General features: G+C 37.9%; 1 protein-coding gene and 1 long non-coding RNA gene across 4 annotated transcripts in view; one reads left to right on the forward strand and one right to left on the reverse strand.

Moving 5' to 3' along the window:
* Nucleotides 1-16,185, reverse strand: part of LOC104604340 (uncharacterized) — a 40,436-nt gene extending 24,251 nt beyond the window's left edge. The window contains exons 1-4 of one of the 3 annotated variants that reach the window (XM_088889433.1): nt 15,788-16,182; nt 14,555-14,610; nt 13,634-13,701; nt 4,909-5,018 (exon numbers count right to left, since the gene is read on the reverse strand). The gene's annotated coding sequence lies outside the window, so the exon portion shown is untranslated. Of the gene's footprint in view, nt 1-4,908; nt 5,019-13,409; nt 13,522-13,633; nt 13,702-14,554; nt 14,611-15,787 lie in introns of all 3 variants that reach the window. The other 2 variants (XM_088889434.1, XM_010268639.3) reach the window with 2 other exon arrangements.
* Nucleotides 16,186-21,136: 4,951 nt separating this feature from the next.
* On the forward strand, nt 21,137-22,146 carry LOC104604341 (uncharacterized). Its single transcript, XR_736396.2, has 2 exons — nt 21,137-21,801; nt 21,919-22,146. It is a non-coding gene; the product is annotated as an uncharacterized LOC104604341 (long non-coding RNA).
* The last annotated feature ends 2,049 nt before the right edge of the window (nt 22,147-24,195 follow it).

Below are 24,195 nucleotides of genomic sequence, written 5' to 3' on the forward strand. Positions count from 1 at the left end.
GGGATCAAGGCTTTGGCCCCATATGCTAGGCTGAACGGTGTCACTCTGGCAGGTAGGCTGAACGTTGTGTCTTCAATTCGTCTTTGAGGTTTATGTTCTCTGTGCTTAGAGTCTCCGTGGCATGGGGCCTTCCTCGACAGGCCATTAGGAAACATTGCCGTGCAACCCTCTGGTCTCCACGCGCCACACCTACTCCATATGGGGTGGGGAACTTAATCGCCAAGTGATACATGGAAGCCGAGGCCCGCAGAGGGTCGGTTAGCCGAGGATGGCGTTGTAGGATGAGAAGACTCAAATAGGAACGGCAACGAGGTGAGGCACCCCCTCCCTGTCCCCGCCCTAAGTCAAGATACTTGCCTCATCCCCGCCCCGTCCTCGGTGGCAAGGCGGGTTTAGGGCAGGGCATCCACTCCCCGTCGGGGACAGGTAATACCTGAATTTTCCCCGCTCCAAGGCAATTTCTTAAAAGTTATTTATTTTATAGACAAATTATACATATAATATAGGAATTTTAGGAATTAAATTATAATACTTTAGGGGTACTTCAAAAATGGAATTATAGGATTCTAGAATTTTAAGAATTTAGGGAAAACTTAGAGATATTTTAAATATCAATATTAAACCTAAAGATATTTTACTAATTTTACCTTCGGGTTTGGGGAATTATATAAAAAACCTGTCCCTGCCCCATTCGAGGCGGGGCCCTGGTTTTACGGGGGAAATTATCATCCCTAGACTCAGACGACGATGAAATCAACCATCGTCATGGTGGTGATGTCAATCCCCGATTAGAAGAGGCAGGGTGATCTTCCCTTTAGGCATGAGGGGCTTTTCGGAGAAGCCTACCAAGGGAGTGTTGACTAGGGTGAGGCGATCATTGCCGATGCCGAGCTGTTCGAAGGTTTTCTCGAAGAGAATGTTGGTCGAGTTTCCTATATCCACTAGGATGCACCAAACTTTGAAGTTGTCCACCTTGGGAGTTATCACAAGGGTGTTGTCGTGCGGGGTTTGGAGCCCCCTAAGGTCATCTTCGGTGAAGGTGATCGGATCATCTTGGTGCCTTCCCCTTTGTTCCCTATCATTGATCTCGAGCAATCACACATATGCCTTGCAGCCCAAGCTGCTCTCCCCCCGAAGGCCATTCCTCCTAAGATCACTATGATGACTCCAACCGAGGTAGCTTAGATTGGAGGTCTGTCTGTCTGTCTGGTGTGGTTCTTCCTTCGGCTTGTGCTCCTTGATGTCAATGAATCCCCCTAAGTATCCACGCCTGATCAGGTCCTCGAGGTGATGGCGCAAATTGTGGCAATTGTTTGTCTCGTGGTCGTGGTCTCGATGGAAGTCGCAGTACTTGTCTCTGTTTCTCTCGTTGTTTTGGGACTTCATCTTCTTGGGCCACCTGACATAGTTGCGGTCGTGGATCTGCATCAAAATCTCTAACGAAGGTGCATTCAGTGGCATGAAGTTCCAATAGGCCGGTGATGGAGTCTTCGATCTTCAATCTGGTCGGTGGTCTTGTCTCTTGTTGTCTCGACCCGCCCTTTCGGTCTTGCGCTCATCAAGGTCTCTCCTCTTCCCGTCATGCTACTCTTCTTCACCCCTCAGTTGTGCTTGTGCTTCAACGTTGATGTACTTCTAGGCATGATTCATCAGCGCGACAACTGTGACCACCACCGGTTGGTTCAGGGCACTGACTTGTAGGGCCTTGGTGATGAACCTCGCTAAATACTCTTTAAGGGTCTCGCATTTGCATGAGGCTTGTTGAAGTTTTCCAGTATCTCTGGCTAGTCATGAATTGCGCTAGGAATTGTCTCTCCAACTGCTCCCAAGAGGAGATGGAGCACGAGAGAAGGGAGGAATACCACGTCCAGGTCATTCCCTTGAAGGTCGCTACGAAGACTTTACACATCAGGCCTTCGGACGAGTTGTGCAACATCATCAAAGCCTTAAAGCCTTCGATGTGGTCGTTGGGGTTCGTGGCTCCGTCGTACTTCTTGAACTGCAAAGGTCGCCAATCAGTTGGGGCGAGCTCGTCCATGATGTCTTGGGTGAAGATTGGCTCTTTGGCAGACTTGTTAGATTCCATAGGCCCGACCATGGGAAGAGTTGCGCTCGGTCATCTTGGCTGCATTTTAATTCGGTGAGGCATTGTTTGAGTTCCCTGATCTCGTCCCTGTTGTCTGGCATCGCATAGGTTGTCCTTTCTTGGGCACTACTGGGCGGTCTTTGACCAAGCTAAACTCGGCGATGGAGACCAATTGCTATTGCGCCTGTTTGCCAAGCCTTTCTTTCGCCAAGATTCTAGCATAGCAGTGCATCTTACTATGGTCATTGCGTTCACTAAATCGGGCTAAGGAGTTCGATCTTCTTGATGATTGTTGCCTAAATTGTTAGACCACATCATATGTTTATCCGGGTGGCGCTTTTTGGGGTCCTCAAGGCAAGGATCGACCGTGTTAAGCGTCGGGACAGGAGGGGGGACGGTCTGAGGAGGTTGTGCTATTTGTCCCAACACTTGCATCATCATGAGGATTTGGTCGACCTTTTGCTACATCGCCTAGAACTGGGCAAGTCAACCATGGTGTACTGTTGACGTTGCTACTAAGACTCGCGATGTAGAGGGCTATAGTGAGAGCGAGATCAACGAGATCCCCAAGATGGTGATCGACTTGTAGAGCGATCGGATGTGTTTCTTGGCATGCTTCTTGATTGCATGGAGATTTTAGAATGGAGTTTTGTGCGATTCCCATAAACAGCGTCAATCTGATGTCCGCTTCGAGGTGTTCCGAACCGATGACGCAATCATATAGTCTTGCCAACTAGACGAGGTCGAGATAGAAAGACGAAGCTGCACAGCAATATCTGAAACCAAGAAAGAGATCAGAGGCCTATGGAGTTGTTACCCGGGTAGGTATCCAATGCTCAAGTTAGTCGAGAATGGTGGATGGTCAAGCTGAGTAATTGAGAGAAATGTGTTGGTTCGAGCAAAGGCAAGATAACAGTATGGGTGCTAAAGAGTTAAAAGTCCCTTACCTTGAGCAGAAGTTACCTTTTTATAGCCAAAGATCTGTGTTGTTCGAATGTGGCTTCCAGGGTTGTCAAGATGAAATTGTTCGCCGAGGTCTTCGAGATAAGACCTAACCTCTGGTGGAGCTATCCTCCTTATCCATACGAAGTTCTCTCGTCTTGGTCATACTTATCCATCTTACGTGGTGCCAACGTGACCTAAGTAATAAGGCGGCCACGGAGGTGACACGTGGCACCCAGGGCCAGCTCAACCATAACCCAAACAACTACTGCCTTAGGTATGTCAAAACGCCACTCTTGTTTTTGGTGGTAGTCTGAACCACCAGATAGATCCTATATGATCGCCGCCTTAGGTATTGTTTATGGCTAAATTAGTGGTTGCATGACCGCCGACTTTGATATCTTTTTGTATTATTTTTATACCAGATTAATTCCAACGCTTTGTTTTGTACCTACACTTTAGTTCCAACGTTCATCAATTTAATACATGTTTAATACAAATCTCATGGCAATTGATACATAAAAACAATTTAAATAAAAAATGCAATTTGAAACAAAATCTATTAGTTTAATTATTAATTATCATAATATTCAAAACAAATTGTTTAAATACAATATCCAATTGACATGTAAAAAGTGCAATGAATTTAAAGAAATTCAATTTCTTGAAAATGTAACACATCTTCCAATGCAAATCTACTTAACATAACGGCTTCAAATCATAACATATAAATTGTTAGATAATGTAAAGTAAATGAGATATCAATGAAAAAATGTATAAAAATAGGACATTGAAGGAGGTGGTCATGATTGATACTTAAGGAAAAAGTAATTCCTAGAATGCATCTATAAATTTTCGTTCACCACCCCTTTTCTTGTCCAAAAGTCCAACAATTTCGGTTATATGTTGGATCCTTTTACAGTAAAAAAAATTCATTCACCACCCCTTTTACTTTGTAACAAGCATTCATCATCTAAAGTACAAAGCAATAAATAATTCAGTTTAAAAAATGGATTAAAAAGTAATTCAGTTCAACCAATTCAGCAACTATCAAACAATCCCTAAGCTAGTTGGCACCTTCAGCTAAAACCTTTGAAATGTTTTGTTATTTCCTTCTCAGCTTTCAAGATTTAGCTCCAATCTCTTTTAGGCTTTTTGTGCACCGAGTACAGCAAATATCTATCAGGTGTACAAATGGAAGAAACTAGACCCCATCTTATTCCAATAAGAGAAAAGATGGGACTGTTCTCATTGTCCCCAATAAAGAAGCCCGAAAAGTCATTTTCTTGATCTTGTTCACGTGTAAAGGGCCAGGTTTCAGTTATACTATACTTACTGGTTATAACATACTATGGAGATCTTTTGTTTTTTTATTAGTATATTTTTGGTAAATGAAACATTGGGCTAGATCTAAAGTAGAAAGTTTAGGATTTCAAGTAAAATTTTACTCAATTGGGTTTAAGGGTTGTGGATCCTCACACATTCCATTTCCATAAGTCAAGGTATTGATCTCTGGGATGAACAACTCATGCAGATGGGTTCCTAAATCTGCAAATAACCTTGTTGACTCTTTACCAGGACTAGGGTTGGTAGAATTGAGTTTATGTAGGGGAACATAGGTCTCAGGTCACAACAATGAGGCTAGGGTTGCTGACTACAGATGTAGAACTTGTTAAAAGGGTGACTCTTTTCATTATTCCATTTTAATTTGCAGTTCCCAATGAACTGCTACCATGAGGGCACCTGTTCATTGGGATCACAATTAAACTCATCCTTAGGAAAATGTTGCAAAAGAGAAACATTTTTGTAGGAACTACAACCAAAAATGAGGTATTATAAACTCAAAACCAACAAGAACAGCCGATTTGGGGGCACCATACCATTGGGTTCCAGAGAAAGGGTAAGTAGGGGCCTATCTGCTCCAATCATATGGGACAATATCCCTACTCCAATCAAGCCCTCTATACTATCATTTTATGTGAAATCGTACCTACAGAATATAGCAGACATCTACAATTAGCCAATTATATACAAGACAAAAATGTTAATGTGCGGAGAGAATGGAAATTGATTAATTCAAAGATTAGTTATGAAAATGTCCAAAACAAATAGTCCAAATACAATATCCAATTGACATAAATAGTACAAGATATTTAAAAAAAAAAAATCAAATTATCTAGTAATGTAGCACATCTTCCGATGTAAATTCACTTAACATATTGGTTGAACCAGCAAATCAAAACATATAAATATTAGCTACCTCTCTTAATACTTAGGGACCATGTGATAGCAGCTGAAGTGACTTAACTGAATGACTTATTATTTTTTCTTTTAGTGTATAAAATAATTAGATAATAAAATATTCAAAGGCATCATATCCAACCCAAGTTCAGCTTCAGCCATTAAGGAGCTCACAATGTCCTTAATAATATTCACTAAAAGAAAAAATCATTTAGTTTAATTAGCAACTTCTGCTGTTATAAAACAGCCCCTAATAACCTTGATATTCATGAAGTTTCTTATAGAAAGATTACTAAAAGCATGGTATTCATATTCTTGTTAAAATAACATTAGAATTTAGGTGACAAAGCATTTACTATGAAAATAAAACAAGAAATATACTTTAGTAGTAATGTGAACTTTGCAACAGTACTGGAGCAAAGGTCAGGTTGAAGATGAGAATATGTTCAACTTGCGGTGGCAGGGGTCAAGTTATGCGAACTGAACAAACACCCTTTGGTTTATTTTCCCAAGTATGCAAGTAATTTTTTGGTTGTTGCTGTCTTAATTTGATGAGTGAATACTTTCTTAGTAGATGGTTGCCAAGTCAAGTGCTGAAATAGTTTGAACCACCTCCTTCATCAAACTCTAGAATTTCTGAAATACCATAATGAAATTAGAGGGAGAACAGTGATGGAGTTTATGCAGAAAGTAACCTGGAGAAGATTTCTGAAGGCTGAAGCTAAAAACTTTTTCTTTGAGAGGTTCAAAGTAAAAGGGATTTTAACGTGGAAGATCAAAGAAGGAAAGCCATGGTTATGCTGGTAGGTATGGAGGCGGTTGAATGGCCCAATTTGTTCATGGAAGGAGCAATACAGTCAGGCAAACATACAGACTAGAAGAGCTCTAAAGAACAACAAGATCAAAGGTACCTAGTAGAAAGAAGATGGAATACAAAAGGTAGATTCATTGCTCTGACTAAGCTTTTTGGAGAAGGAAAGAAACAACTCATCTGCGTTCCTGAAGCAAGAAACAACATGGTTTGGAGGGCAATAAAAAACATTCTACAGGACTTCTTGAAAGAGATGAAGGAAGGTACCAAGGGTGTTCAGTTTACTGGAGAAATAAGAGGATTCCTAAGTGAGAAGGAAGCAAATTCTAGGAACATTCTGGTGAATGGCTTGGGAAGAGACAAGATGGTTTTAAATACAGAGAAGATAGAATGGGAAAAGAAGTTGGTGGCTGAAGTTAAGAAGAAATCGTCACCCCTTATGAAGTTGGTGGTAGAATGGGAAAAGAAGTTGGTGGTTGAAGTTAAGAACTTTAAGGTAAAAGGTCCAGTACTGGTCACCCCTTACAAAGACTGTAAAGCACTTTTAGATTTGTTGAAGGAGGTATCAGAAGTTAGTGCTTCAAACTTCCAGTTGCAAACTGGAGCAGCTACAGTGATGAGGTAGTCTCCTAGCTCAAACATGAAAGACCTCTCAGTGGAAGATGGGGGTAACCATAAGGCTTGTTGGCCTACCCTTCCATTTGTGGAAACTAGAATTATTTCAATCCATTGCCTCCTTGTGCAAAGCTAAACTGGAAAGTGTGTTTCTAAAAGATCTTCGATCAGCAGTAATGAGAGTAAGCGGAGTAAAGCATGAAGAAATTCCCAGGAAGATTGAGGTTTATGCTGAATGTGCTTTCTATTCGGTGTGGCTATTGACCTCCATTGAAGCAGCTCTGTGGAAAGAGTCCAGGACGAAGGAAGATGAGGAGGTAGAAGAAGACTACCTACGTGGATCATAGAGATTAGTGCATTTCAAATTAGCTAAAACTATCACAGAATTGGAAAGATTAAGGAGAGACAACAAGAAAGGATTACCCGAATAAGAAAATGGAAAGAGTGCAAGCAAAGGCAAAGGTTTAAAGTTTAAAAGAACCTTTGCAGAGGTTGTGACAGGTGTGTTAAATGCAAAACCAAACTGTCAAGGCTCTTGGATTGGTGAAACTGAAAAGGGGCTTAAAATGACTTCAAGTAGAGTAATAAATGGAACCTTAAATGGGCTTATGAAGTAGGACAAGTGTTTGGGTTTGCACGGTGGGCCATCGGATGGGCCAGGTGGAAGAAATTTTAATGGACCAGGTGGGACAAGTAGCAATGGGCCAGGCAGATTAGAGAGGAGGTCACATGACTCTTTAAGTCACCATATGACTTTAGAAAAAGACAAAAAGAAAGGGCCCAATATCTTGGGTGTATCATCATCCCCCATCCAACCTGATTCGATTCTTTCTCAGGTGAGAGGCTCTGCTGTAAAAAAAAAATCCGCATGGAGGCCAAGGATGGTTTGCTACTCAACCACCCCAGAATGACAAAATCCGAGGTATGATAGAAACAAAGAGGAAGATGGTGATTTTGACTCGGATTGGGTAAGTTGTGAAGAGGAGAAATCAGATGAAGAGTCCTACGGCCAGTCTAGTATCGGCAGCGTTAAAAGTAGTACACGAAAAGTTCTTCTAGAGGATGCAGATTTAGGAACAAGCGTACTCTTCAAAAACTCTTTATTGACCCTAACCAAACTTTCTTTTGAACATCATAAGAGCGACGGTTTGAAAGGTTCTCCCTTGAGAAGAGAAAACACCCCATTCAAAGGCAAAGAAAATCTGTCCCTCTTTGATAGACAACCAGGGTGATTGTAAAGAATTTACAGTTTCTCATCACTCAGAAAGCAAATCTACAGATGACTCCCCTCTCTGATAAACAAAACCAGGGTCATCCTATGCATGGCAATCCTCTGTTTCTGGGTTTTGGTATGGTTTGTCAATTTTTGGATAATTCTATTTATGTTTCAACTAATCCTCCCTACCCTCCTATGTTTGTGGTCCAGCCTGCAGGTGACACCTATTCTTGTCCAGTAGTTGCCAATCCTAGTGTGTCTTTGGAGGCAACAGAAGTGTTAGGAGAGACTGAGGTTGTAGAGGATTCTAAGGAGGAAGAGGAGAGAATATGGGAGCTAATAATGCAGCTCTTTGATCAATTGGTTCAGGTCGAAATACAGTCCAGAGTGGGTTTGGAGGAGGAAGGTAGCAGTACAAATCTGATGTGTTTGGAGGAGGAAAATGAAGAAAGAAAGAGTGGGTTGAAAGTTAGAAATACAAAAGGAAAAAACAGAGGCATGAGAAAGGAAAAGAATATAAAATAAGGAGTTAAGAGTCACTGAAAAAAAAAGAAAGAAGAAGATGAGTGAGGTGGAGAGGCTGAGATGTGGAGTTGATTATGAAAAAGGGGGTACAAGCAGAAAGGAAAGGAAATTGGTTTAGGTTCAGAAAAACCTTAAGGTCTCAACATCTATTTTTCCCATGAAGATAATCAGTTGGAATGTTAGGGGGTTGGAGAGTCAAGGAAAAAGAAGGGTGATTAAGGTAGTTTTTAGGAAAGAAAAGCCGGATATTGTACTAATTCAAGAAACAAAGCTGGAAAAGGTGGATAGAAGATGGGTAAGAAGTTTGTGGTCAGCAAGAGGCCTAAGTTGGGCTTTTGCACAATCATGGGGAACCTCAGGAGGAATCCTAACAATCTAGAAGAATGAGGAGATGGATTGCACTGAAGAATTGATTGGCAACTTTACAGCCACAGTGAAATTTAGGAGGAAAGAGGACGGGTTAGAATGGGCTTTAACTAATGTCTATGGTCCAAATTCTTATAGGGAAAGGGAAGAGTTTTGGGAAGAACTAGCAGCCATAAGGGGTCTTTGGTGTGGCCCTTGGTGTTTTGGGAGAGATTTTAATGTCATTAGATTTGTGAATGAAACAACTAATCCTAACCATAGGATCACCTCTAGCATGAGGAATTTCAACCTAATTATGGAGTCCTTTGAGCTAAGAGAGATGCCCATGCTACAAGCTAGTTTCACATGGTCCAACTTTCAAGAAGATCCCTTGTGTTGTAAACTAGATAGATTCTTATTCTCTGCAGATTGGAAAACTGCTTGGAGAGGAATGGTAGTAAGAGCACTTCCTAGACCAACTTCGGATCACTGTCCAATTAGGCTCTCACAAGAGAAATTAGGAGGACCTTGTCCTTTTCGGTTTGAGAACATGTGGCTACTTCATCCTGAATTTCTAAAGAAAATACAACAATGGTGGGAAGAAGATAAGGTGGAGTTTAGATGGAAAGGATATAAATTCTACAAAAAGCTACAAGCTCTGAAAGCTAGGATCAAAGAGTGGAATAAAGAAGAGTTTGGAAGAATCAAAGAGAGAAAAGAATAGATTGTTAAAATAATTCAAGAAATTGATATAGAGGAGGCGGAGAGAAGATTGAGAGTAGAAGAAGGGGGGGAAGGTGGAACTTGAAACAAGAACTAGAGATAATCAATAAAAAAGATGAGATATGTTGGAGACAAAAGTCTAGATGCAAATGGCTCAAGGAGGGAGATGGAAATACTAGGTTTTTTCATACCCTGGCAAATGGTAGGAGGAGGAAGAAAATTGTGGAGAGGCTGGAATGGAATGAGAAGTGCTTAGAAGGGAGGAAGAGATAGCAAGAACGTTTGTGGACCACTTTAAAACCATTTATGACAGTCCTAGCAGATGAGAGAGGGAATTTCTTATTTTCAATGCCAAATAGGGAGTAGAGAACTAATGGAGGAATTGGAAAGAAACTTTGAAGTCCAAGAAGTCAAAGATGTTTTCTTAATGGAAAGATCTAAAGCCACAGGTCTAGATGGATTCACAATGGCCTTTTATCAAGATTGTTGGGAAATCATAGGTAGGGATTTAATGGAGGTGTTTCTAGAATTCTTTGAGAGAGGTAGGATTAACTCGGGTGCCAATGCTACTTTTACAACTTTGGTCCCCAAAAAGATGGATGCAAGACACCCAAAGGATTTTAGACCCATTAGTTTGATTAACAGCATGTATAAGCTCATATTTAAGGTGTTAGCCTCAAGAATTAAAAAGGTACTTCCTTATCTAATCTCTCCTAACTAGGGGGCCTTTGTGTCTTGAAGACAAATTATAAACCAAATCCTTATTGCCAATGAGTGTGTTAACTACCAAAAGAGAAAAGGGGAGAAGGGGTTGATTTTCAATCTTGATTTGGAAAAGGCTTATGACTTGGTAGCTTGGGATTTTTTACTGGAAGTTTTAAGAAATAGAGATTTTGGAGAAGGGTGGTGTAGATGGGTAAAAGGTTGTGTGGCTTCGTACCACTACTCTATTTTGGTGAATGGGGTAGCCAAGGATTTTTTCCCTACAAAGAGAGGTCTAAGACAAGGGGACCCTCTCTCTCCCTTCCTTTTTACCTTAATAGTAGACATATTGAGTGGTATAATCTCCAGAGTTGACTCCAAAAATCTCTTTAATGGGTGGAGAGTAGGGAGACAAGTAGTGGTTACTCATTTATAATTTGTAGATGATATAACTCTCTTTTGTAAGGGAGAGCCTGAGGAGATGGTCAATCTAAAATTGTTGGTAGAAGGTTTTGAAAAGGTTTCTAATTTAAGAGTGAATTGGAATAAAAGTTGTATGGCTGGGATTAATAGATCAAATGAGGTAGCTTCCTTGGCTAGGTTGTTGGTCTGTGAGTGGAGTGGTTGGCTTGTAAAGTTCTTGGGTTTACCTTTGGGAGGAAACCCAAAGTCAAAAAGTTTCTCGTACCTAGCCTTTGGAAAGATTCACAAAGAGACTAGCAGGGTGGAAGAGGAATTACATCTCTTTAGGAAGTAGAATCACTTTAATTAAGTCAACACTAGCAAATTTGCAAGTGTACTTCCTATCTACCTTTAAAGTGCCTGCCAAGGTTGCAAATCAGTTGGAAAAAGTATAGGAACCTGCAGAGTCAAAAAAGGATCACCTAGTGAAGTGGGAAGTGTATCTAGGACAAAAGACAAAGGGGGTTTAGGGATTAGAAATATCTGTTTAAGAAACACAACACATTTAGATAAGTAGTTGTGGAGGTTTCCTAAGGAGCAACAAAGTTTGTGGCATAGAGTGATAGAAAGCATATATGGATTGGCAGCTAATGGATGGGATGCTGGTCTCAACCCAAGGGCTTCTCGTTCCTCTCTGTGGGAAGACATTATTGGTACATTGCCCGCCTTTTCTCCTTTCATCAAGTATGACGCTTGTTCGGGTAATAAGGTCCGTTTTTGGGAGGACGTTTGGGTTGAGGACCAGCCTCTTAAGGATAGGTTCCCGACCCTCTACTCCCTGTCCTGAACAACTTAAAGTCATCTCTACCTTTCGTGTTTCTAAAGAGTTGTGGGATTTAGGGTCCAATAGAGGGTTAAGGGAGTCAAAAATAGCATTGGCAAATGATCTTTTCTCCCTTAAATTTGGTGTTTTTGGATATGTCTTGTCTTGATAATAGAATTTGGTCTGAAGAGTCCTCCGGTTGTTTCTCTTGTTCTTCTTTCTTCAATGCTTTAGTGCACTCTTCCAATTTAGTTTCCTCTTTTCCTGTAAAAGAAGTGTTGAGTGCTCTTGTACCTCCAAAGGTGAGGGCTTTTTGTTGGGAAGTGGTTCTCCAAAAAAATCAACACTTTGGACTTGCTTCATAAAAAATACCAAATTGGTCCTTATCCCCCCTCATGTTTGTAGCCTTTGCTTAAAGAGTGGTGAGATGGCAAATCGTCTACTAATCTCTTGTCCTTTTGGGATTGGTTTTCCTCTCTCTTTGGGTGTAGGTGGGTTCCTCCTACAAGCGCGGTGGATCTTTTTGAATCTAGCTTTTTCCATCAGTCAAAGAAAAGATGAAGGGTAATGTGGAGAGAAACAAGGGCAGCGGTGGTTTGGGCAGTGTGGGAGGAGAGAAATAACAGAACCTTTCAAGGAAAAGAAAAATCAGCACATGAAGTCATAGAAGGGATCACCATCAAGGTCATACATTGGGTGAAATCACTGGACTTGTTCAAGGATTTCTCTGCAGAGACTTAATTAGAGGGCGGAGTATAGTAGCAGCTTCTTCCTGCCCCCTCTTTAGCTATTCAAGAGGACTGGTCACCCCTGTTGTCTGTGGCTGTTAAGCTAAACTTTGATGGCAGTTCTGTAGGTAATCCAGGCCCCTCTAGAATTAGGCATGTCTTTAGAGATGGGGGAGGAAAAGTCCTGGCCTTTTATTCTATCCCGATAGGATTGGGGGACTCTCTTAGAGCAAAAGTTCTAGAACTCCTATAGGGGCTCAAGCTGGCTAAACAACTAGGTTTTCAGCAGTTGGAAGTGGAGGGAGATTCGAAACTGGTAATAGGTTGGATGCAAACAAACAACTTAGGTGTCTGGCCCCTTAGACAACCTGTAAGGGAGATTTTGCAACTTACAAGGGAGCTTGAAGTTAGATTTAAATGGAATAGGAGATCAGCCAATGCAATGGCCGATACTTTAACAAAGCAAGGAGTTAGTAGGCAGAACCTTTACTGTTTCTAATAAAAATACTCTGTAGTATTGGTGGTGTATATAGAACGTACAGTGACACTCAGAACCTTCTAACATCTTTGATGTAGGGCTTGTTTACTCATTTTTCGTCAGCTTGGATTTGGGTGATTTTTGTTTATTTTCTAATTCCTAATCTTCTTTTAGGTGTCAATCTTTTTAGTTGGTAGTCCTAAAGAGTTTTAGAAGTTCAGTTGTCAAGTGGCATCCACTAACCATATAAAGTCTTATGACCTTTTGGAATCAGGTGGGTTCCTTTGGTGGATTTGAAGAGCTTATTCCTTAATATCAGGGTTGCAGAACCTACATATCAATTATACCCAAGTTGCATGAGTTCCTTAAGATAGAAATGGGTTAGATGGACTACAAGAAAGATCAGCATTAAATTATTATTATCATGAAGTGAAACAAATAGCAGTGCACAGTGCACCACTCCAATAATCCAAAATAAAAAGGGAGGAGGGGGGACTTTCTCAAGGAAGACATTTGTAGGTCTTTCAGCACCAACTATAAAGTCAATACATTGGCCAACTGAAATTAGTATAATATTAACTACAAAATTATTTCACTTGTCAATAAGCTTTAAATGTCAGTCAACACATAGAATCATATACGAAATATTATGTCCATTCATCAAACTTATCTCCATTCCTTATGAGATACAAGATTTAAGATTTTTCAAAAACACATATGAAATAGAAAATGGATATGCTTAATAAACTGAGAAAAAAGTTCAGGACCACACTATAGAAAAATAGAATTCTTAATATCTGAATTTCGTATTCAATCTCCTGCAAAGAGAGAGCAACGCTGACCATCAACAGTGGTTCTAGTTGTACTAACTGATCTACCAAACGCTGCATAAAATTATGAGAAATTATTTAATTTAAAGTTAAGACAGTAGAATCTAAAGAGTACAAGGTACAATCCAAGAAAGACTTGAATTAAGGTTGGTTGAATTATACATACTCTGCTTTAGTAATTGAAACATATACAAATGGCTGGTTTTCTCCTTGAAGAGTCACTAGATTGGCAACCTAGAAAGAAAGATGGTTCATTGTAAAGAAGTATATTAATAGCTAGTTGTATAATTCAAACTTTATTTCTTTTTGAGAAAAGTATATTAAAGTTCATTCATAAAGGAGAATTACGAGACTGTACACACCTCTTACTGAAAATGAAATCATTTGCAGTAAATCATTACTGCAAATGACATGCATATAAACAACAGATTCAGAGGTCGCAAAGAAAGAAGCATGTCTAGCCAGATCTAATTATACACACCTCTTCTAGGTCAATGTTGAATATAATGCAATTGATCCGGACCATATCTGATCCACTTCCATATTTGGACTAACTTTTGGTTCATATCCTTAAGGACTATTGTGGTTTCTATAAGAGAGTTAATGCAGGTAGGGAGCAGGGTAGATCCAGGACCTAACCTCCATCAATCCTAGCTGCAGGCACTACATGGTGTGTATGGCATCTAATTAAGTTCTTCCAACTAAAAAAAGTGTAAAATTTGACCATAGAGGAAATTAGCAAACTACGTGCATATGGAACCACCCAAAATAAAGGAAATCCATGCATACATGCAGACAAATGCAAAAAATTAAAACTCAATAAACATACCTATAAAGAACCTTGCTACACTCAAAACTGGAGTTCTACATGATTTTCATTTTGATTGACAAATACATTATATTGACCTTATGAAAGAAAATATCATCACTACAAGACTGTTATTTCACATTCCGCATGGTTTGCATCCAATTAACTGAATATGGAAATTAAATTCTAATAGCAAAATAAAAATTCACGTAAATTCGTCTACACAAAAAGCAGGTAGGTGCAATGTATATGCTTGATGCATTAATGCAAGAAGCATACCGATCAAAAAGCCAACCATAGGGATTAGCTAGCTAGCATCCCAAGAAGACCCAAACCTGAGACAAAAAAAAAAGAGGGAACCACTAAGGACCCACCTCAACAAAACATTTAAGGACCACCAAACAAAGGGCCCATAACCAAAATAAAGCAACACAAAGCCTAGGCTCAGTGATGATAAACACAACAAAAACAATAGAAAAACCTCCACAACCCCAGGAACATCAGAGACCAACCAGTGTTCATGGGTTCCACCATGTCTACAGGACAAAGCATCCAAGAGTTCCATAAAGCTTTCCTCCATTAAATGGACACATCCAAGCATTGCACAATCGTAGTCCAAAGGTTGTTTCATACAAAAAATTCATATCTGAATGTAGTTTAAAATAGCATGTTTTAGGGGCAAGGGAAAATAACTTCTCCCATCTGAATGTACTTTATTCTTCAAATGCCTTGCCAAACCTTTTTTTCTTTGAGAGAAATGGCATATCATTTTTCTTGATATCTTAGTTTAGATGGAGTTAGTGATTTATATGAGCGCTAAACCTTTTTTGGGTTGCTAGAGCAACACCTTAATCTCTTTGTTCCCATGCAACTTCCGAAACCACCTAGAAATTGCATCAGATGAATGAATTGCAGCCTTCTTTTAGTGATTATGCCAACACTAATAGCTTCCCTTCTTTCCCTTCTTTCTCATGGACACAACACAAATACATGGAAGATAAAAGCTAGAGCACAAATTGCATAAAATCTAATAGACCTAAAACAGGGCCATCACAATAATTCACAATCAAGAATAATTGAGGATTTTTGAAGACCCATAGCCATAGACATGTTTGTTCCATTTTCTTTTTCCGTATATAATATTTTGTATTGCCTACATTAGGATTACAAAAGCTCCTATCGCATTGAAATTATTACCTTTGGTAAAGTATGTATTTTGACTATAAAATAGTCCTTGCCAAGACAAGGAATGCACATTTTGATTTTTAAACCATCCATCTATTTTGCCGATCGTGGAATCAGAAGGTCATCCACAATCCATAATCCTAAGTTTCAAGTTTCAACTAAACCCTTTTTTTTTGTTTCTGTAAGCAATAAACCTTTTTTTTATTGTTTCTGTAAACAATAAACACTAATTCTGAGATGATCAATACTTGCACAGAAAAAATTCAGGAAAGAAAAAGAAGAAACTAGAAAAATAGAGAGGATGGAAGGGAGAGGGATGATAATGACCTAATGGTGGTGACGCCAGAGGTCCCACAGTAGATGTAGGTGAAGGGAGAAGCCGTATCTTTGAAGATGGTTTGCTGCAATGGAATCCCTTTTGGATCGTCAAAAACGGCAGTTGGGGGGATTGCTCCAGCTTGATACGGATTTTCTCCTATGTAGTAGAATTGCGGCTAAGCCTTTAGCTGTGTTTGTCGCCCTCCACCGATTGATGTCCTAGAATGGGAGAAAACAAAAATGAATCAACCATACATGAAGAAGAAGAATCCTTACCTTTCGTTCTTTGTCAGAAGCATTTCTCAATCGATTTCTCTCTCAAAAAGGTTTTGAGCGGAAGCAAAGGCGGGAGTGAGAGTTTTTGGATTTTTGCTCTCTCTCACAATGTAAGAAGCCAATTATTTAGACCGGCTTAAGTCCGGTTCAAATGTAAGAAGCCAATTTTATTGTTTTCTGGATGGCATTCTTTATAAGAATGCCAGTTCAGCTGTGTCTAAAGCGGCAGTCTTTACCGCCGCTGGCTTGGATCATTTTTCTAGGCTCCGTTTGTTTGTAATATAAATGTCAAATTAGGGTATTCATGTACCTCGGTTCACATTTGCTAGCTGTAAAAAAGTAATGATTATCAGATTAAAAATGTAGTTTTTCACACTGTACTTATTTTTTGAATATAATTTTGTGTTCTTTTGATAATTAACTTTTTTACCAAAGTCAAGGCATTGGAGCATAAGATAGTTGGAGCATTTAATGATGTGCCCACATTTTGCACTAATTTCAAACAAACAAGATGAGTGCAAAAACAATTTAAAATGTGAATTGTATTTACATTCATGAATTGAAAAAAGAGTAAGTATGCAATGTACATATATGTATTTGCATTGTAATCAAACGCAGCCCTAAGCACACCATCAACCTCAACACACCACCAGTCCTAAGGGTAAATATGCAGTGTACATATTTGTATTTGCATTGCAACCAAACATAGCCCTAAGCACACCACCAGCCCTAAGGGTAAATATGCAGTGTACATAGTTGGAAACTTTATCTAATATTTGTATGAGGCGATGTTGCTGTCCTAAGCACACCACCAACCTCAACACTTTTATTCATTGAAACCTTTTTGCTATCCGATTGAATTTGTTAGGTGCGCAGGGAGTTTTTTGTCTGATGATATCACCTAATAAAGAAAGTCTTAGTCCAATTTGAAAAAGAGGGGATGCTTCAGTATTTAGAAAAATCTTAAGGGAGGTTTAAGTCTTTTACGGTTTACCCTTTATTTTATATTATTTTTACAAACAACCATTAGATAAAGAAAGAGAGATTTGATATTCTAACGTCTAGCCAAGTGGCACCATTATACCCCACTTTCTCCTAAATTATCCCTAATCCCTATTTATCCTTTCCCCGCTTTTCAACTATATCTATCTAAAGAAAGTATGAAATAAAAAAACTAAAAATTATTTAAATATAATATAAAAATTATGTAATAAATTTAAAATATTTATTAAAATATAAAAATAATTATAATAGATTTAATAATATTCATATTATTAATAATCTTATTTTTATGAAATTCATAACAAAATTATGTACTAACAATATGAAATTTTATGAATTATTCAATTTAAATGTTATTCAAATAATAAATTTTAAATGAAAAAAAACATTATTTAAATATTTCAATAACTAAATATTTTAAATAACAAAATATTAAAAATAGATAAATAATTATATAGTAAAATATTTAATATTACATAATAACTTTTAAAATAAATAAAATTTAAATAACAAAATTTTTAAATATTTTACATTTTATTTAAATAGTTAAATAACAAAATATTTAACATAACAAAATTTTAAATAGTTAAAATAACGAAATTATGTAATAATAGTATAAATTATAATTTTATGGATTATTAAATTTAATAAATAATTAATGTTTAAAATTTTAAATAATGATATTATTTAAATAAGGGTAAATTACAAAGATCCCCCTTGTACTGTAGGGTCAATGTCTAAGTTTTTTTGCGACAAACACCACCCTAAACTTTGGTCATTAGATAAAGACCCCCGTCAGTTGACTTCAAAAAAAATTCTCACTTTACTATTTAAAGTTTTCCAAATGCCCAAACTACACCTATCTAATTTACCTTTTTTCTCATTTTCTGTTGTCATCTTCATCCAATTTACTTTGGGAGAATGATGGTTCAGCCTAGGGTCAAAACTTTTAGGCCAAAAGTATAATTGGGGTGGTGCTAGCTTGGAATTGATGCGAATCCATGGGTGGCATGTAAAGTGGGGGGTTTTGATATTTTGAATGTTTATAGCTTTGCAGTGGAAATCAGAAATCTGCATTGGGGCTGTCCGTACTTCTCCAATTTACTTTTGCTTCATGATTGTCTTTTCAAGGTGTTTGTTTTTGGAATGATTAATATCTGTTGTTGAGAAACTACACCTTCTGATGTCAAGGAATGGGTCCCATCAAAAGATTGTCCTCTGCATTAGGGTTGTTCACGGGTTGGGTTGCCTGGAAATGAAACCGAAACCGACCCTGTGTTAGGCAAAATTGACCTGGCTGGTTTGAGTCGGTTTGGGTCGCTTTGAGTGCTTGAATTGAGGGGCCAAGGGAATAAGGGCAGACCAAGTTAGAAGTTACCAAGAAAAGAAAAAGTCAAATTGTGTTAGAAAAAGAAAATTGAAATTTGGAATTTTTAAGAAGGCTTTTAATCTAAGTAAAAAAGACACCAAATTGTAATTACCTATTTGGTCTAAAGGACCTTAGAAAATATGATCACTTCTTTAAACCTTAAAAAAAATGAAAGAAACTATTAATGGCATTCATTGTCCTGCAATGCTTGCCATTAATGACATTCCTAAAGAGAATACTAGAAATTAGATACTATAAGTAACTAAAAAGTAGAAACTAAGTTAGATACTAACTAGGAACTAAGTTGATTTCGGTTTTCATGTGTGGAGATTGGAACTGAACCGACTCATCGGCTTATACTTTTTAACCCGAATCCGACTGATGCTAAAGAAAACCCAACCGATTCGGATTGGTCGGTTTGGGTCTTCTTATGAACAAAGGAAGACCCAGGGGAGCCATGGCCCCCACTATGGTTCAAAAACTCCCCATTGAAAAACAGCTTTCCATGTAATTCCTGGCCCCTGCGTGCATTGAGCATTGTCGCCATCTCAACAAATCGATCTCATAAGGGAGGAAACCAGATAACTGGTTGTTTAAAAGAAGCACCTCCACCAATTGTGCCTTCTTAGTTGGCCAAGCTACTAAATGAAAACCGAGTTAGCTGGAGGAGGTGAGTCAGATGGCAAGTTAACCAGAAGCCATAAACAGAAAATCCTTTGCAGTTGCAGATCAACAAATTCAGTATTTGTGTGTATGTGCATTTAGAGAGAGATCTGCAAATATTTTCCCTAAATATTGTGTGACAATGGTGTAATCATTTCCAGAAATAAATTGTAGAGTTTGCCTCTCGATTCCCTCTCATTCCAACGCCTTGATCCTGCACGGGAAGATGCCGGAAACCAGAGGTAAGAAGAAAAATCAATAACCTCGGGAAAGGGACCTCAGATATATTGAGGTTTTCAAGCATTTGATAATTTTCTGTACTCCAAAATTTCCCTGATATCTCTCTTTATCATGCAATCTGGCCTTTCTCCTGATAAACCTGTTTTTCAGCCTCAGTCAATTTGCTCAATAGGTGTCCAATCATCTTGTTGATGGCTTTTTCTTGCCCATGGTGCAGATGGCTCAGACGGGCATAATGCTCAAAAAATAAAGAAAAAAAGAAAGAAATTGTAACCACTCCTGTTTGGTTTAGGACGAGAGGGATCCTTCAATTCCAGCTTGGATCTTTTCCAGTGCCGACGAGGAGTTACAGTTGAAGGGTTTGATTCTTCATATGTGTTGTTGGATGGTGTTTGTAGAGACACTGTTGTTTTTGTAGTGGTAACCGTTGAAATCAATACTAGCAAGTGCCTTGACGTCGTTGTTGTGGTCCGGTGGGTGATCACAGTAGAAGTCGGTGTAATTACAGATTCTGGGGCCCACCAGCACTGTTGATGGTAGAAGCCGGAGTTGGGCGATCTTCTCTGCCCTGCTCGCTGGTTTCTTGTATGATTCCGAGAAGGGAGTGAACGAACAAACACCCCCATTTGCTGGTAATGGAGGTTGGCCAAAGGTGGCGGTAGGGATGTTTGTTCACACTGTTACAATTCTTGTCACAGTGAGAGTGGAGGAGGAGGTGGTGTTTGTGTTACTTGATGTGGTGAATGGCAATCAAAAGAAAATAGAGGAAGTTTTAGTGGGATATTTTGATAATTTAATGCCTTCCACTATCCGACTTAACGGTTGAAGGGGTATTTGTCGCAACTCACAACGTAAAAGTTCATTAGTTCAAGGAAGTGTTTGTTACGAAAAATAGTGCAGGGAGTCGTTGTCACTTACCCTATAGTATAAGGGGGTATTTGTAATTTATCTTTTAAATAACTAAATGATATTATAAATAACTAATTTTAAAAATAAAAAAGTTTAATATACTATTTAAAAGACAAAAAAATAGATTAAATAAAAAAATTATGTAATAACTTTAAAATTATCAAAAATACAAAAATAATTATAATAGATTTAATAATATTTGATAATAGGAATATAAAATATAAATAATTTAAATTTTTTAAATATTACTCAAATAATGAAAAACCAAATGATCATTAGTGAAAACCGGTCAACTCTGGTTGTATCGGTTTGGGTTAGTTGGTTCAAATGATTTAAACTTAAAAATTAAATTTAAAATTTAAAAACTATAGTGGTATTAATAAAAAATAAATTTAAAAATTTAAATTTATAATATAAAATATTTTAGACTAAGAAATATATGAATTTTCTCACTTTCCCATATTAAAAAATATACTTAAAATATAAAATATTAATATATATATGGTCGAATAATTTGATTTTGGTTGGTTTACAAATGGCCAAATCAAAACTGATCCGACCTAATTAGGTAGGGAAATTGTTGAACCAAAGCCGATTGGAAAATACTAGAAAAACAATTAACTCAGATCGAATTGATTAATTTGGTTGGTTTCATCGATTTGATAAATAACCCTAACTGAAATTAGTTACTGTTATTTTTATATTATAAAAATTTTATTAAAAATAATATATAAAATATAAATAATTATTAATTATTTAAGAAATTAAAATATAAAACAATTATATACTCTTAAAATCCGCGCATATTCACATAAATAAATTATTAAATTTACTTATTATATACAAAAAAAGCGCCGAATGCAGATATCTACGATTTTCACTGCAGACCTAAACATTCAAAATGTAACAATCCACACCCGCCCGTGAATCGGCATCGAGTTATATATATATATATATATATTACGTAATCGGGGCGGGCAGTAAATTCACTATCCCTCCCCATCCCCATCCCCTCCCCGTTCCCGTCCCCGGTCGGGTAACACAATTAATCCTCGTCCCAGCCAGGCAATCTCCATCGCCGACCCCATCGGATCGGAGAATCGAGGTGCCCGGTGGGACGGGAAAGATTCACTTGCACGGGTGCACCTGCTCTGCTCTAAATGCGTAGGACTGCATGCTAGCTGAGGGAAAGGAATAAGTGCTTCCTGATTTCCTTATCTTTCTTCTTGAGTTCTTTCCCTGCAATTGCAGTGCTGGACGGACGAAATCACATTGTTTGTTTTTTCTTTTCTCTGAGAGAGAGAGAGAGGAATGAACATGGTTAGAAGAGGACGGCGAGGAATCTTCCATTCTGAACTTTTGATCTCTTTCTGGTGGATGGAGCTGCATGATTGTCCTAGGCGATCGTTCTCCAATCTTCATTTTCCTTTTGTTCGGTTTAGAGCTGAAGACGCAAAGAGAAATTGAAATTCGTTCCCTACGCCTCTGCTTCGAAACTTAGCATCTTCCTCGCGTTTCTGTCCTAACTTGAGTTGAAATTTGATTGCGGATCTTCTAATTGTTGGTCTAGCTCTAACCTTTATTTCTCATGGTTTTTACTTTTTAATAGATAATCTTCTTATAGTGGTCTTATTTACTTGTAACATTTTATTCTTACTACTTTATATTCATTTAAATGCAGAACCTTCCTGAAATTATTCAGTGGACAGGTCCTGGTATGCATGTCTTCCCCCCTCTTTTTCCCCTGGATTCTGGTTCCTCCTTTTGGTTTCATGTTGCACTTTGAACCTTCTTTGGTGTAAATTTGCTTTTTTTCCCTTTCTTTTAAAATTTTCTTTAGACTTTGATGCTTCCAAAATGTTTAATGATTACATGCATTTTGAGGGTGTGGTATGTTGATTATTCAATACTTAAGGGCTGTTTGATAAAAGCTGAAGCAGCTGAAAAGAATCATTTAATCTGCATTTGGTTTGAGAGAAAATAAGAGATGGAAAGTTCTTAAGGAATTTCACAAAATTTATTATGAACTTTCCCTCAAACCGAACATAGTGCTATTGTTTACTATGTTGTCAAATTTTTATTATTTAATTATTTTATCCACCATAAGACAAACCATGTAGATCAGCCACTTCCACCATTATGAACCCCTTAGATTCTTTCTTTATCCCAAGAAATTTCGTTTCATAAATTCCCTGATTTAATGTTTTCTGTTGGAATAGGTCATTGCCTCTCACTAGGCTTATTCTTGGTAACCAAAACTATAGATGTGAGGGGCATACGCACTTTAATCCATGGGCTTCAATTTTATGCATAGAAACACCTATGGAACGTGAAAACGTGATACTAAAACGTTAGGATTGCAATTGCTAATTTTTAGGCTTGTGGTTTTATGACAATTCCCACTGCATATTAGTCAATTTTTATCTTCAGCTGTCAAGAATCTTCTTCAGGAATGAAGAACTGTGGTAGTAGAAAATGCTGAGCCTTGACATAAACCATTTAGGCAATAGATTTCAAATTTTCAATCAAACTCAAGTCCAAATATAAGAGAAATCAATTAATCAATTACCAGTATGACAGTTCCTAGATGCTGACGACAGGACCTGCTTTGTAGGCTAAGTTTTTGTCCCTTCTGTGGCCAGCAGCAAGAAATTGTGGGTATCATTCATTATTCTGGTGAGAATGAATTAATGAAAGTTCTCTCATGGATTTGTTAGATCAAATAAATGAGATACCCAATTGTAGTCCAGGAAATCTTTTTTCTATTATTACCACTATGGTTTATGTGCGGATGACATCTGGTCATTGGCTAAACTATTTTCATTTGGCAACATGGCTCTGCTATCATTGATTTAATACTTATTGTGAGAAACAAGTGTGAGTTATGATGTAAATATAGGTATTCATTCCGTTTTTACCCAATTGACATCTATTTTTCAGGGTAACCAAAGCATTGGGGACAAATTCCATGGAGTCCCGAACGTTGATCATAGCCAACATTTGTAAAAAAACATATTAAAAAGTTAATCAAGAGCAATAGTTATCTATGATAACAGCTTAAGAAGTAGTAGATAGATCATAGGTACAGTGATCAAGAGCAAGAAATCTGAAATAATAATATTGTTAATGATTGCAGTAAAAGGAACCTAACCTCTGTTTTTGATTAGTAATCTTGAACAAGGCTGTGATTGAGTTGGCACAATGAAAATAATCTTCAGAGTAATCTTCAATCAAGAGCAATTAAGATATGAACTTCAAAGTTCAAACCACTGAACATGGTGTTCAGCTGACCTGGCAGAAGATGACTTAGAATTGTTAGGGCTACTTATTCTGTCCTTTTATTTCTATATATCAAGGGCTTATCTCCTCCCCTTCATAAATCTATCTCATTGTTGATTGGTAACCAGACAGCTGATTGGCTGGTAGGTTTTTCTCTATGTGTAGATGAGAGTATTTTTGTGATTTGTAGGTTTTTTTTCCTATATGTAGATCACAATGTATTTTTACCACTTTTCTCTTCCTCATGTGGATTGAAGTGGTATGAAATGATTCAAGGACTTAAAATTTAACAAAGAACATGGCTTTTGATAAAGCACAATGCCAGGACAAAATTAGTCCAAATAGTTGTGAATAATGCTTAATTGAGTTATTTAATCCATTTGGGGACAATTTTTACCCTTGCTTACTGACTGAAAAAAGAAATATTGTATGGAGTTGGCACCACAAAAGAAATACTAGAGGTTTGATGATGATGATGAGCTTCTCACTATTACATTGATCCAATATTGACAAAGCCCATCTCTAGCTATAATTTCCTTGGATAAGCTAACTAGAACTCCTATTTTGACTCAACTTGGCTTACTGAAACTCATTTTTATTCTACACCTAAAAAGGACATTACCAAATGCTGGACTAGCAATCCAGGGTCTTGTCATCTTGAGATGGGTGGTATGAAGTG

Source organism: Nelumbo nucifera, chromosome 6 (assembly GCF_055504915.1).
Source record: "Nelumbo nucifera cultivar China Antique chromosome 6, China Antique-T2T, whole genome shotgun sequence".
In the NCBI taxonomy this organism is placed as follows: Eukaryota; Viridiplantae; Streptophyta; class Magnoliopsida; order Proteales; family Nelumbonaceae; genus Nelumbo; species Nelumbo nucifera.